The 14833-nt window shown below is 38.8% G+C and overlaps 1 protein-coding gene across 2 annotated transcripts in view; it reads right to left on the minus strand.

The window, feature by feature from the left end:
- Positions 1-14442, minus strand: part of RALB (RAS like proto-oncogene B) — a 38189-nt gene extending 23747 nt beyond the window's left edge. Inside the window, exon 1 of one of the 2 annotated variants that reach the window (XM_042878015.1) lies at positions 14339-14442. The gene's annotated coding sequence lies outside the window, so the exon portion shown is untranslated. The remainder of the gene's footprint in view (positions 1-14338) is intronic. The other variant, XM_042878016.1, reaches the window with a different exon arrangement.
- Positions 14443-14833: the final 391 nt, after the last annotated feature.

Genomic DNA, 14833 nt, shown 5'->3' on the forward strand with positions numbered 1-14833 from the left:
AACCAATATTCTGCCAGGATGGGATCAATACTTCAGAAAATGCTGTCAATGAAAAAGCTTAGGTTTTTTTCTTAAGTACTTGCTTCTGTTTGCAGTCTCTAATTTAATTTACCAAACTTAGAATGAGGTTAAAATGTTCTTCTATGAATTAAAACAAAATGTATTCTTATGCAATAAAGGTCTTTAACAATTAATCTGCTATCTTTGTTCTTATTAATGCAGATTTCTCCTTTCAGTGTTTACTTGGAACATCTATTGTAAATATTCAGGAGTCTCAATGCTACCTTTCCACTTACATGGCACTAGAATTTTTGTTTCCCAAACCACTTACAATCTATGAGACCTGAATTTTTAATATAGTTACTGTTACAATAGCATTTTATCCATGCATCTGTGCTATCTTTTATGGAATTAACCAACTGTGACCAAGTTTCTTGCACCTACAGCATAACTTTGTGAAATTAAAGAAGGTCTGAATGTGAACTTGAATGGGAAATCTCTTTTGGAAATCAAAATAGTTCAAAATAGTTTTGATGGTGAAACAAATGGCTACAGATTTTGCCTACCAAAATTTCTCTTTAGCTGCACTCTGCTACAGATTCTTTATTCATAAAAAAAAACACATTATAACACTGCATTGTTCCTTAGCTGTTGTATTTATACCCAGAAGTAAAAGTCTCAAAAAAGTGGATGCAGTGGTGATTGTAGGAAACCTGCATGAATCTGTTCAGCCAGCAGACGTTCTAAGGACGTTCGTGTGTCCTACAAATACGATGTGTAAGGATCATATTGCTTTGCATTACTAGATTCTCAGTTGCATGGCTTGCTAAGAACATAACGCAGCGATGCGATAATATTGCTATGGTGAGTAAGGTTCTCCCTGTTGAGCTGAATGTTTGTGTATTACTTTATGCAGCATTCCTCTCTTCTAGGAAAGATAAATTCCTTGTGGCTTATAATCCAATACAGTCTACAAACAGCCTCTCCTTTCTTTTCCTCATCTTATTTTTGATCAGAGTACCATGTGCTTTACATTAGAAGATTAAGGAAAGTAATTTCAAAATAAGCACACCCTATATCTCATCTGGATAACCTCCTGGCTCCTGTATTGTCTTTTATCTTTTCAGTCAACATTGCTGCATGTTTAGGATCTGTCAAAAGAATCAGATATTAACTTTTTAAGAAAAGACTATTTGCTAGAAAGTAGTTAAGTCAGTAGTAACAATTTACCCTTCAACTAATTAATGGTTCAATTGATATGCAGTCTTTTAACTCATTAATAAGTGCATTGTGAATCAAAAATGAATACATTGCAAGTAATGCATTATTGATGTCTTATTATTCTGATGCTATTTGTGTTAAGCTTCATATTCCTTTGAAAAAGCTTGGGAGGAGCTGTACTGGTTTCTAGGGCCCTGAGTCTGCCGTAGAAATGTACCTTGGCCAAGGTATAAGTGTGGGACTACATTAGGCACTGTAAGCCCACAGCTGAAGCATTTCTTCAGCCCCCAGGTTTTGTGATTGCGTTGTGGTTTATCTCTGGAAAACCATGAAAATAAAGCAACAGCATCACATTAAATTAAAAACTGAAATAATTAGCAAGAGTCTGGAAGTTCTGATTTAAAACATCTGATACTGTAGATAATGTGAGCAAGGGAAGGCACAATGTATGGAGAAAAGAACTTTTGAGTCAATATATATGTATAATTTAAAAGTTGAAGCCACTGTGATCACACACATCTGAAGTCACGTTTATGGCCAGAAATCCTGCTTTTTCCCAAATGTCATTGGAGCTGCAGTGATTTACAGCACAGAGAACTGCATTGGGGATTCACAAGCAAATCCACCCACCCTTCTACCTCATCTAGTCTTGAAATGACTGGAATCCTTCATTCATCTGATATTTACTGCTGTACAGCAGTGAACATTTGCTCAAACTTGTTTTTTTGTTGTTCTCTTGTTGTTGTGTGTTTTTTCACATTACAGGGCTGTGTTTTAAGACTTTACAAGCTGTGTTACAAGCTTTCTGCCCTAGAGCAGAATGGTGAACGAATGGCTCTTTTTGGCTGTTTTTTTGATCATTTTATTGAATGGAGCTGTATTTTGGCTTTCTCAAATCTTGTTTGCTTGATTTGTCATTATCATAGATGACAGCAGAATCCAGGTATATCATACACTGCAAATCTGCATCTGTGCTATGGCTGTACAAACTGTGAATCTTTAATGCAAGTCTTGAACAAATTCTTTTAAGAAGCTCCATCTATTCAGACTGAAAAAAAAAAAGAAATTTACAGTAAATAAGGAACAAGCCTAAACAGTGTCTATATCTTCTAAGGGAATCATGATTGCCCTTAATCATACAGAACACTTTTGTATAACTTTGATATCTTCAGTAAAAAGCTTTACAAAACCTTTCAGAGCACAATAAATCAAACATCTGACTTTTCAAAATTGCTTCTCTTCATTCAGGCATGAATTTCAACCTCATGCTGAATTTCTTGAAGGGCAACAGTAGACCTTTAGTTTCTTTTTTTTTTTTTTTTTTTCCCAATTAGACTTTCAGCAAAAGAAAATTAATTTGATCCGACTCACATCACTTTATTCCCTTTATAACCCTTGTTGTCCCTTTATAAGGATTTCCTCTTTTATGCAATGTTCTTCAACATTTAAAATGAAATTATAGCCAGGTCATAAGACATACGAAGTCTGCTTTTCCCAGTATTTTTTTTTCTACCATAGCAATTTGTGACTGTGAAAACATCTGCAAAATGCCAAATGATATTTAATTCAGCTATAAACTGTTCCGGAAATGGTCAGACTGTTGGTCTCAGGACAGTTTCTCCAGTGTAAAAATCAACTTCATATTGAATCATTGTGATCATCATCACTTGAACTGAGAAAAAAAAAGGAAGTAAGGTCCCTTCAAGAAATGGTTTCTGTAGGTAACAAGTGGTAATTGTATATACATTGTATATGCATATATATATATAGGGGGGAAAATAATGTTTTTTTTCCTTTCTACAGATCAATAGAAGGCTTAAGTCTGCAAGTTTTGAGTTTAGACTCTCATATGGGTCACCGTAAGTTATTAAAGATGGGCAATGCAGATAATCTAAGCCTGGCCATTTAAACTAGAACTGTGCAGGTGCAGATGCCAGCAGTGCAGTCAGTATAAATTGCTACGCTTTTATGAGAGCAGGGACTATTCAGTGTGTGCTCTAATCATTAGATTAAATCATTCTTGCTTCTACCCTCCTGGTTTAGTGAATATTATTTCATGCAAGCTGAATCAGCTTCAGCAGGAAGGACTAAATACATCCCTTGCCTAGCACAGACAAGGGCTTTATCTTTGGCTTGGGATATTTTCCTCCTTGATAAGAGCTCCAACCACCTTAAAGGAGAAGGCAACTGATGTCTAGCTTCCTACATGCTGTATAGATACCGTATCCCTTGAGACCTCTGATAGAAGGGATGTGCCTTCTTCCTGTGATTTGGAAGAAAAGTGTGCTACTCTCTCCTTCCATCCCTCTTTCAATTTATTATTGTAGTCTCATGGCAGATGAAATTTTCCTTTCAAGAAAAGGCAGCCTCTCATGTTCTTTGGAAAGCAAAAATATTATGGATTTGGCCATTGTGCCTGAAGATATCCATTATGTCAAATGCAAAACGCAATAGTCATGTCATGTCCATGTTACATTCAGTTTGATCTTGTTCTCACTTTTCAGTTTCTTTTCACAGAGCCTAAGCAATGTGGCCACCTGCTGAATCTCTCTTTTGATTAGCATGTAAAGAATTCTTTGTTTGGATCAGCTGGGCTCCCTGGACTTCCCAGCACTGAAGGCTCAGCAACAGTTTCCTTGTGGCTTTTCTTAAACCACTCCAGGGGCTTTCTGGGGATAATTTGAGAAGCTTTTAGTTCAGGAAGAGATGGTAAAATTCAGTTCACCTTACACTTAGCTGATTTGTATTTTCCTGCTTTATTAATGTGATATTAATTGTGATATATCAAAGCTGCCATTTTTAAATACTATCAGCTGCCAGAAGAGGTAGGAATGCATGCTAGTCCAGACCTAGGAAATGGTGAGCAGCTTTCAGAGCCACCACACATTAGATGGCACCACACTTGTGACTACCTCTGGTCTTATTTAGATCCACACTACAGGGCGAGTTCCTACTTGTATTTTGGTCAATATGCTCTGTTAGCTCCCTTAGAGTAACGCTTTGCATTCCAGTAGAGTTCAAGTCCATTTGTATGCTAATTGACCAATATTAATTCTAGCTCCATTTTTGTTAGACTCCAGACTTTTTGACCACTGATTTGCCATTAGAGTACTAGTGGTGTGCTACTGCAGGATGTAACTCTTCATATTCTCAATTCTTAACCATTTTCTCCTAACCTTCTGATTACTTCCATATCGACCAAACTAGTTTGCTGAGAGCCTTATTTTTGTTGTATAGAGAATATTTTAGTTCCAGTACTTATTCTGTCCTATATACAAACATTTCATTCCAATTCTGCCAAAACATCGCCCCTCTTGTTCTAGTTGTTCATAGCTTCCTGGTCTACATCCTGTTAGTGCTGACACGGGCTCCTAATATCCAGTATGGATTCACCCCTCCAAGGGCAGGAAACATTCTGCTTTGCTGATTCAAATCTGAGCAGAAATAGCATGGCCTAAAAAAGTTTTAAGAGGGAAAATTTTAGTAAAGAATATGAGAATTAAGAAAGTAATGGTTGGAATTATAGACACAGAAGAGAGAGAAATTTGCCTGGAAATTCCTTGATGCATAGTAATAATAATAGTAATGAAACAGGCTGAGAATTCAGCCTAACACCAGCAACCTTTTTTGTATGTTTTTCCTTTCTAAGGTTTTGTTTTGTTGGTTTTGTTCTTGTTTTAATTTACTCTAGTCTGTATGACTTCATTATATACATTGGTTTGAGCAAATTCCAGTGTAATATTATTTAACAAAACTTTTACAAGTGTTTTTGTAATTTAACATTGCTGCTAATAACTTGTGTGTGGAGCTGCCCCTTGGGGATGACAACTTTAAATCTGTGCAAGCTGTCATTTGTGTAAATTTGTCTAAGTGCTGTAAGACAACATAATCTACTAATAAGCGTTTAAAACAACAGACTCTGGTTAGAAGTGGTTAGTTCATGAAAATACTGCTATTTCAAAAACTGCCTGTGGAACTGACAGCTTCTGGACAAGATGCAAGTGACTGAACTGGGATGTCCCCCTCCAGGTCAGTGGCTTTAGCTTAGGGGATATGGTGATTCTGTGGAAGAAGACGGGCCATTGTTTAAACTGTGCTATACAGAGTGATCACCACACTGGATGTAGCTGAATTTCACCAATTAACAAATGGAACATAGCAGTCATTCAGCTTAAAAGAAAGTAATTTTCAGCTGGAGAATTTTACTGGGTGTAATAAAAATACTTATGTAACATACAGAGGTGAAAATGGATCAAGAGTGCTTGATAAAGGGAAACAAAACAAAGACAGATAAGTTCTCAGGTTACTTTCACAGCTTCCCTGAGCAGATTAGGAAGTTGCAGTATGGAGCACTGAAGTTCAGGAAGTGCTTTGCACGCCTGTATACAAAATCACTGCTTCTCTTTCCTAGACAAACTTGAATTCCTTCTGCTTAAAAAAGGTAGAGCAATGAATTTACTGTGTTTGAGTTTGAGCGATTCTCTAGCTGATTTAGCATGATGAGGCAGGATGATTTCCTTCCTCCAAGTTTGCTAACAGGCAGCAGGAAGCACTGCCTTCCTTCCCCACTCCCAGCTTGCTGCCTCTGCAACATCCTCTGCCTGTACAGACAGGGCTTCCTTGCCAGATTCCTGCACGCTCTGTTAAAAATAAAAATAATAAAAGTAGGTCCAGTTATTCCTGATTGAAGTAATCATCTTATTCCTTTCTTTTAATCTGTTGTATATCATCTGTAAATAACTGCCAGGTTACCAGCAGTGAGTATTCTGCTTACAGTGGAGTAGTGTTTAAAATAGCTTTGTTAACAATGAGAATTATTATAGCAACATAATATTTTGGGAATATAGATTAATTACAAATGTAAAATGCAATGGTGCTGACACTGTTGGACTTGAAATAGGTTATATTATCAGATATTATAATATCAACAGACTGAATGTGCTCCGAGTTGTGAGGATTTTTTCAATTCTAGCTGTCATGCTCACATGTTTCACTCCTGCAGCAATGGACTTTTCCCTCTGATGACTCAGAGGAAATAGAGTCTCCACCCACCCAGTCTTTGACAGAATAGAAGTTCCCCAAATTTCTCACAGCAGAAAATTACAGAGCTGGTAGAGCAAGAATTTAATGCAACCCCAAATACTGGCATAAACACATGATTAGAATGGATTCCATTTGCCTTGGGACCCTATTTGAATTGCTGTGTCCTCACTAGTTATATTAGTGCCTGATTTGGGTGTTACTGCTTTATATGCTGTTAAAGAACATACCTGTATTTCTGAATCATATTACTACCTTAAAGCACAAAGCAGCACGTCCTCAATACAAGATCTGGGTTATTTAGCCTTTGCATATTCTAAGATATGCATGTTCTAAGATAAGAGGGATTAATCTGCTAGAGGTAACACTACTGACCTCCTCCCCCTGTAGCTGCTTCTTTGCACTAAGAGCCATGATCATGCTCCGTTCCAGTGACTTCAGCACCAAATCTGGACTTACACTGGGATGACAGTAGAGTTTGACTGCTATTCAAGGCAAGGCTAATTTGTATTATAAAATTAGCTCTTTTCCTTCTTGATTTTCACTGTTCCACATAAAGTTAGACATATATGATGCCCTAAAGGTGCATAAAAACAAACGCCCTTTCCTGTAGAGATTACAATCAATAGTAAGAAATTAAAACACAGTATAAAGAACGACTGCCAGGAGGAAATAGATCTTTTTCCACAGACTAGGCTTTTGTATGTGGCATGCACTCAGTAATTCTTAATCTACAATCAATTCAGGTTAAGTACTTTGTTTCTTTTAAAGCTGTAAATAGCAACGCCTAGTGGATTAGCATTGAAACATTTTATGGAAAAAATGCATCTTATGAAGGATTTGAATGAAGATAGCATTGTGATTTCATCCAGAAGTCTTATCAGAAAAGAATTTACAGCAGAGAAGAATAGCTTCTGCCTTTTCATCACAGTTTCTTTCAGAAAAACAAGTACCGGGGACAGATAAGGAAACTTTTGGTAGATTATTCCCATTATCAAATGGCAACTTCACTCCACCCTTCCCCTGTATTTGGCTTCTTACAGAGTGCCTGAAGCTACTGTTTTGTTGCAAAACTACCCTCGGAAAAATCCCCTGCCATTATCAGACACATTAACAAAAGAAAGAAATGCATACTTCTTCCAAAGAGGAAAAATGTAATTAACTGCTATCCATCAAAATTAGGAGAGGTAACTGGAAGTTAATGTACCTTTCCACTGCACCTTAACTGGCTGCATGTGCAGAAACTGAGCCATGGACACATCCAGTAGCACTTTTCTTCAAGCAAAATTTCAGCTGGAATCTACATCTCCGTCCCTTACTTAGAGAGTTTTCCTGAAGATAAATTGTTTCACCTTGTACTTAAGCTAGAGGTTTTAGTTTTTGTAATTCATACTTTGGTCATGTTAAAACTAAACTAATATTATAATTCTTCCCAGTGGCTTTTATTCTTTAGACTATCTCAGAATGGTACCTATTCCCACTAGCAAAGGAGCTTTGCTATCAGCTCCAAGGTCAGCAACTCCCTTCACCACTGTGCCTCCTCCACTGAAGGAAAACAGGACCCAGAACCTGTTGGATATGTTAACTTGAATAAAAAGCCTGCAGGATGAATCCATAGATTCTGCAGCTCGTATGCATACAGAATTCAAACTTACTGTAATTATTTCCTCAATTGCAAGTAACTTCTAATTCCTGCAGTTGTTCAGAAAAATTGAGTACATGCATCACACATAGATGACAAAAAAAAAAAAAAAAAAAAGAAAAAGACAAATAAAATCCAAAAAATAGAAATAGAAAGGCACGTATTGCCATATATTCCATCTCAGTGAGTGCTACCTACAGCAACACAAAGTATATTAATAGGGTAGCTAAGCCCTACAGGCTGCATGAGTCAGATCCCAGTGCAAGGACGGGCCACTGAGATGACAATAACAACTCAAGACTACAGTTCCATCCCTCCCACCATGCACACATCTATACTTGTAGGTTTTGCGGGAGCTTGGGTGGAGCATTAGGTTGCAGAGGAGCTCCACTCTCTCTTCTTCCCTACTCCTCCCATGACAAGCAAGGAATGGAGGCAGAACTTTCATCATTGCAATGATAATGTGATACTACTGTTCAGTTTTAGTGAGAAAAATACTGTCTTTTAAATGTTTATATCAACTGGGAATGTACCTTGTTTGCAAGGTCTCAACAGTGGAGAGTATGTCCATCATTCAACTTCAAAAGACACTTTCTGAAGAAAACCAGCTAGAGTCCTGGCTGCTGACACTGAGACAAGCAGGACTGAAGGAAGCTGGAATTTAGATCATAGTGCTGACAAGAATAGATGACAAAGCAGAGCTTTAAAAAGTCGCTCAGAGGGAAAGCTTTGGGCCAGAAAGGAAGTGAGAAGAATGGAGGGTACTGCTTATTAAGGGGAGGAGGTAGGAAACAATAATGCTATTGTGACAGTGGAACTGGTGAAGGTCAGAGAAGATAAGCTCTATTTTGTCCAATTGCAAAACACACAAAGTTGAGGATTTTTAGGAAAACAAAGAGTTGGGCCCAGGAACATTGTGTCCAGGGAGTGTGGTATATTAGTACGAATTGTAATCTACGGTGCTGTAGTTTTACAAATGAAAAGCAGTGCCTCCAGCAACTTTATGCAAAGCATATTTGCTTTGCATTAGACTTACCATACTCCTCCTGAAAAATTAGCTATAAACCTGAAGAAGTGCTCTTTGCTGGAAACTCTGGGAAGGATCTGTTTGAGCTGTAGTAGAAGCCAATTCTGGACATGGCACAAGCAGCACGGCTGTCGGGTCCTGCTCTCAGGAAGAGATACTGAATATTTCCTCCTTGAATACAGACTTTTGTGAGCCCCCAGTTGAAGAGCTGTGCCCAGTCTTTAACCAGACACTGGAGACAAGTGCCACAGGCAGTGCACCATAGCCAGGTCTTGTGAAAGTAATAGGAGCAAGTCCCAAAGGAAACGCCATATTAAGTTTATTTCGCAAAAAATTGCTTGTACAAATCTATCTCCTAGGAAACAGTAAGTACTTGTCTGCATTAGCATTCTTTACCTCGCACTAGATGTATAGAATGTGCCTGGGTTTGCTGCTGTTTAGATTTCCCTTCTTTAGCATTCCTACAGCTTGCCAGAAAGTCTGCTTCTGCAGAAACAAAGGTTAATTAAACACATCCGCCCATTAGAGCAAGGAGCAAACATTAACTCCTGGCCCAGAGCTACTGTCTTCAGCTGTCAGCACTGAAAGACACTTGGAACCACAAGCTGGTCCTCAAGCAATACTAGTTTCAGCAGAAACTGCTTGTTTTAATAAAGAAAGAAGTCCTTCCCCATTTGTACTGTTTCAGCTTGTACTTGCCTCGCTGCACTGAACTCCAGCAAGAAACATGCAAGTGGTATTTAGCAAGTTACACGATCCAAGATATTTGGATCTTTACAGTGCCATGATTAACACATAATAAGGAATGTTGGAAAAATATACCTTGCCTGCATTGCTAACTCCACCTTTTATAATTAGTCCAATTAAGGTAACTGATAGTGGATTTTTTCCGTCACTTGTGGCATTCTTTGGCCTTGTACCATTCATTCTATTTCTATAATGTGATTAAATGGGTTGACTCCCTCAGTATGCATTTCTTTTCACTTTCTTTTCAGTTCCATTTTCAGTTCTAATGTGTAAGAAACATATTTCCACAAATGCTTTCTCAGTTTTGCAAGTGTACGTAATGTATTTATGGTATTAACTCTTCAGAGTAGCTGTATTTCTCACTGCCTTATGGGCAGTGAAGAAAGAAGTTATATATTTTTCATAAACATCGCCTGTTGCCATGTGTATAATCCCCACCACTGCAAAGAACTGACATTCCTAACATGTTTCCTATCTGTGCTGAATCAGCAGAAGGAGGCTGACAGGCCTATTAAAGAGCAGGGATGAGATTACTGAGATAGGCAGGGCACATGGAGGTTTTCACTGAAAGCGGATTCATGAACTTAACATGCAAAATGCCACGATGTCCATTCAGTCATACAGGCTGGCTTATTGTCTAAAGTCATGTATTTGATTTCAACTGGTTTTGTTTTGCTCAGACACACAGACCACAAAGACTTCTTTCTATTCCCAACCTGGAAGAGAACACCTAGGCACAGTGCAATTTCAAGCCTGTTCTCAGGAATTTCAGTTTCCCCACATATTAGCTAATGCTTCATTTGCATTTGCCATTCCTCAGACATTATTACCATTACATTTGGTGGCTTAGTCATAGGAACTATTGATAAAAGGGAACACGAGTGAGCAGCCAGATAAATATTTTTAATAGTTTGCATTGCTTTAGGTTTGGTTTCAAAGTCTATGAAAGTCACAGAGGTCTCTCCTACCAGACCATTCAGGCAATCCATGCCTAGTTTTCAACAACCCCTTGGAGAGGCACCATCTCTGAGGCCTGGTAGATGGGCACAGTACTTTCACAAACTGCTTATCCCTTTCCATCAGGCTGTTCTACAAAGTCTGTAAGAAAAACACCTTTATTTCAAACAGAAATGGAAAGCAAAACTGGAGCAACACTGACTAGTGACATCTGACCACTGATAGCAGAGCCCAAATGATGAGAGAGGGTAAACCCAAAGGGAACACAACATGGCCCTGGAGAGGAGACAGGATGGCCTTGTGGAACATATCCCCATGGCTTGTTACCTGGAACCTTCTGCTTAACTCCAGCTAAATAGTCAGGAAGAGACTCTCACTTCTCTACAATACATCACACTACTTTGGAGTTGTTTCTATAAATACAGCATGACACCTATAAATACAGCTGATTTAACACCTAGGAGTGTAATCTGCATTCAAAAATTAAGTGGTTGAATTTTTAAGGTACTTTGTTGTTAAACTGCAATGAAGTTGAAAGGCTCTTTGCCCAGCAATGCTCCACTTGTTACATACAGCAAAAGTCCTTACAGAAATCTAGGAGACGGGCCACAGCCTTATGCTGCTTGTCTCACATGTAGCAAAAGTGATACAAAGCATTGTGTAAGTCTGTGTAAAAGACAGCTGTGTCCATACTCGGTTTTAATAGGAAACAAGGGATGGTGACAGTATTGCTCTGTTATCTCTCCTGGGCCTTACCTCTCCTCTGCCTTATGCCCAGGTACATATTCCTGGGCTGTCTATTCTTCCCCGTGCTGAAGAATACCATTGAATGGGTAAGACACTGAGGATTGGAAAACAATATTTTATGTCCCATCAACACAAACAAAAGCATGGACTGCGCTCAAAAAGCTGTAAAGTTGTTGGAGCATGAGATTAGCCTGAACATGGGTACTATTTGTTCAAACAAGTTTTCAAGGATTGTACATCTTTATGCACCAGTTTATTCAGAGATGATACAGTTCAGAATTGCGTGTCTAAGCAGGTTTTTCTGTAGTTGCAGTTGCTATTTTGTGCTTCAGGCTACATTTTCATTCACTCATGACAGCATAACTAGCAGCTACTCTTCTTTCTGTGGGGCAATACCTTTACAATTGTGCATTTACTGAAGCTATAGATATTATTAAGTGGAACTGCTGTTGAGAGTATGAACAACAGCATTCCTGCATTCACATCAATGAGTGTGTTTCAAGTGTGTTCCTTTTTTTTTTTTTTTTCAAAATATATGCAGCTGATATCTGAAGCTACATCTGAACAAAAAAGACTAAAAGTCCTAAGCATGGAAGACTTTTGTAAATGTTTCAGTTGTTTACATGAAGTAAAACATAATAATCCAGCATGGAACTGAGAATATTTATTTTAGTCATTCAAGGAATTTGCTCAACTTTAGAGTCAAGTCTGGTAATGATGATTAAAGCATGGGGTAGGGAACCTGGAGACATAAATTCTATTTTCAGCATTAGCACTGACTCACAGTGTGATATTAGTCAAGTCACTTAATTTAACTGCCTCACTCTCCATCTCACCTATAAAATGAGGGAACCTACCTCACACGTTCTTTGTGAGATTAATTAAATGTTTGCTGCATACCTAAAAGTTCTTGGATGTAAGGTGGTGGAAAATTTATTATTAAACACATTTATAAACAGGATACAGGAGCAGAGCTGGGTGGTTTCTATAAAGGAAGCTCACTTCTCTTTCATCTCTGAATTTTTTAAGCATGACAACAAAATAATTAGCAACAGGAAAAACTGTGGGTGAAGCCCTTGAAAAGTTTATAAATTGAAAATAAAAAGCATGCAAACAAACTAGACACTGACTAAACTACAACTAAGAAGAAAAATATATGATTCTCTCTTCAATTAAAGACTAAGGTGGCTTTTTCTCTTATGATCCAGAAGTAGATTTGCATTAACGGCAAAAGCAAAAGGCAGAAGATTTAAATCTAGAGAAAGGAAGTCACGTTTCTTAGAGAAAACACATTGTTGCTGAACCCACTGCCATGAAACATTGAAATGAAGGTCTCAGTGAATTCAAGAAACAAACAAATTACATGGCAATGTGAGTGTCTGCTGTGATGTTCTATGAAACAAAAGAGTTAAGAAACAGCTGTGTTGCAGAGCACAAGCCAGCTACTAGCTGATAAGCATTAACAAAATGTGCTGTGAAGTCTGTTGGGCAGCTGAGCACCTGGCTTTAACTGCACCTGGCACAGGCCATTCTGCAGGCAGGGAGTTGTGTCCGGCAGTCCCAGAGCATCATGACCCTAACAACCTTTTACTCTTATAATGAATATGGTGAGAAAAAGCACGTTTGTTCTGCTGCAAAATTAAATATGTCTGCAACAGAAGAGGGTCCGGCAACTTCTAACTGAAGAGAACTGCGTACCTTCCATTCCCAGCAAGCTCAGTGCAGCTGAGGTGATGCAAGGCAACAATTTCTACTGCCGTTGTTCTGTGACCCCAGAAATGAACCAGTCAAACCCACAATGAGCAAAGGAGAAATGGATAGTGTAGTGCAATCAATGATATACTCACATGTTTCTCATAAGGCTGCCTGTACCAAAGACTGTTTGGGGAAAGGATGCCGCTTATTTGCACTTTTCTAAAGCTAGTTGTTGTTATTTTTATATTCCTAAACATCACTGATGCTTTCTGTAGGTTCCACTCAAAACAGACTGAGGTCTGTAGGTAAACCATTATCTTAAGCTTCTCGCCAAGCTCTAGAATGATGCTGGTTTGTTACTCTGGTATGGACAAGTGCCCCTTGGGGTTTCCATCCCTTAAAAAGCAATCTTCCAGATTAAGAAATAACTTGTACAAGATCATTTAGTAAATATAAATGTAAGTGGATCATTTGCTTTCATTATAACACCTCTACAATGTAAATTCCAGAACATACTAAGCTACTCATACACTGTAATCATAAATATATATTTAATATAGCGAATATATCTCTACTTAGCACAGCACAGATATACAGACAGAACCTTGGGCCCTCCACCAGGAGTGGCAGAACCTTACAATTTAATCTTCCATTCTTTCTGCACTGTAGAGCTAAAAGGCCAAGATGGAGAAGTGCTGAAGTAACCACAACAGCAAGGGTTATGAAGCTGTATTAAAAGGAATCATTGACTCACTATTCATATGTTTACTTGGCCTGTATGCCCCAAGGATGAGTGGAGACCAGTACAGAAGACTGGTTCTTTTGTTCTCTTCATATATCATTTATTACTAGCTAGCTCTGCATTCATTAGGGCAAACCAGATTAAGAATAAACAAGAGGTCCACGTGCTCACTCTGAAGCTTCTTCTGCATAAATTTCAGCAGCTGTTTTTTCCTGTCTGCCTACACCAGGCTGGCTCACAGGATGCATGCACCTTGTCCTATTCCTGCACCCTGCCCCTATTGTAAGCCAGTCCCTGTACCCCAAAAGCCCTCCCCATTTCTGCTCTCCTTTTTCTCACTCCAGCTGGGCCAGGAAACAGCTTTTGCTTCTCACCTCAGTGTTGGAAAATGCAAGCGAGTTCTCGTTTCACGTGTGTTTGTGTCACCGACTGCACATATACACAAACACAGAGAGCTGATCATTCTCCAGTGCCACCTCACAAGCTAGTTAGACTGTCTGCTTTCATAGCTGATACTCACTGTGCCAAGGGAGCCTGTCCCAGAGCTGCAGTTCCCTGGGGAGCAGCAGGCAGGGGATGGCAGGAGCAGCTCCTGTGTTCTGAGCAGGGCAACGCTGGCCAGGGCTGGACTCCTCCTCTTGCTTTGCAGAGCTGCATGAAAAGGGAAGGGCTCAGGATATGATATCATGTACTCATTGTGAAAACAAGGAAACTGTTGTAGGTGATTGAAAAAGTAACACCTTCAAAACCCCTGAATGGCCAATAACAGAGAATTACATTCCTTCTTTGCCTTCCCAACCTTCTCTCAAAACAAACAGTTTCAGTAAATAGAAGTGATAAATTAGGAAAACAATACTTACCTCATTACTAGGAGTAGCCTGAAAGATGTTTTACAGATGAGCCACGTTAGAGCACTGCTCAGTTCCCTCTATGGTCTGTGTGTATGACATCTCAAGCACCGACCTTGCTAAACACAATGATTTGCACACAGTCAGCTCCCACAGCCACTGCTTGG

Source organism: Lagopus leucura, unplaced genomic scaffold (genome assembly GCF_019238085.1).
Source record: "Lagopus leucura isolate 7727_CA_CO unplaced genomic scaffold, USGS_WTPT01 Super-Scaffold_100019, whole genome shotgun sequence".
In the NCBI taxonomy this organism is placed as follows: Eukaryota; Metazoa; Chordata; class Aves; order Galliformes; family Phasianidae; genus Lagopus; species Lagopus leucura.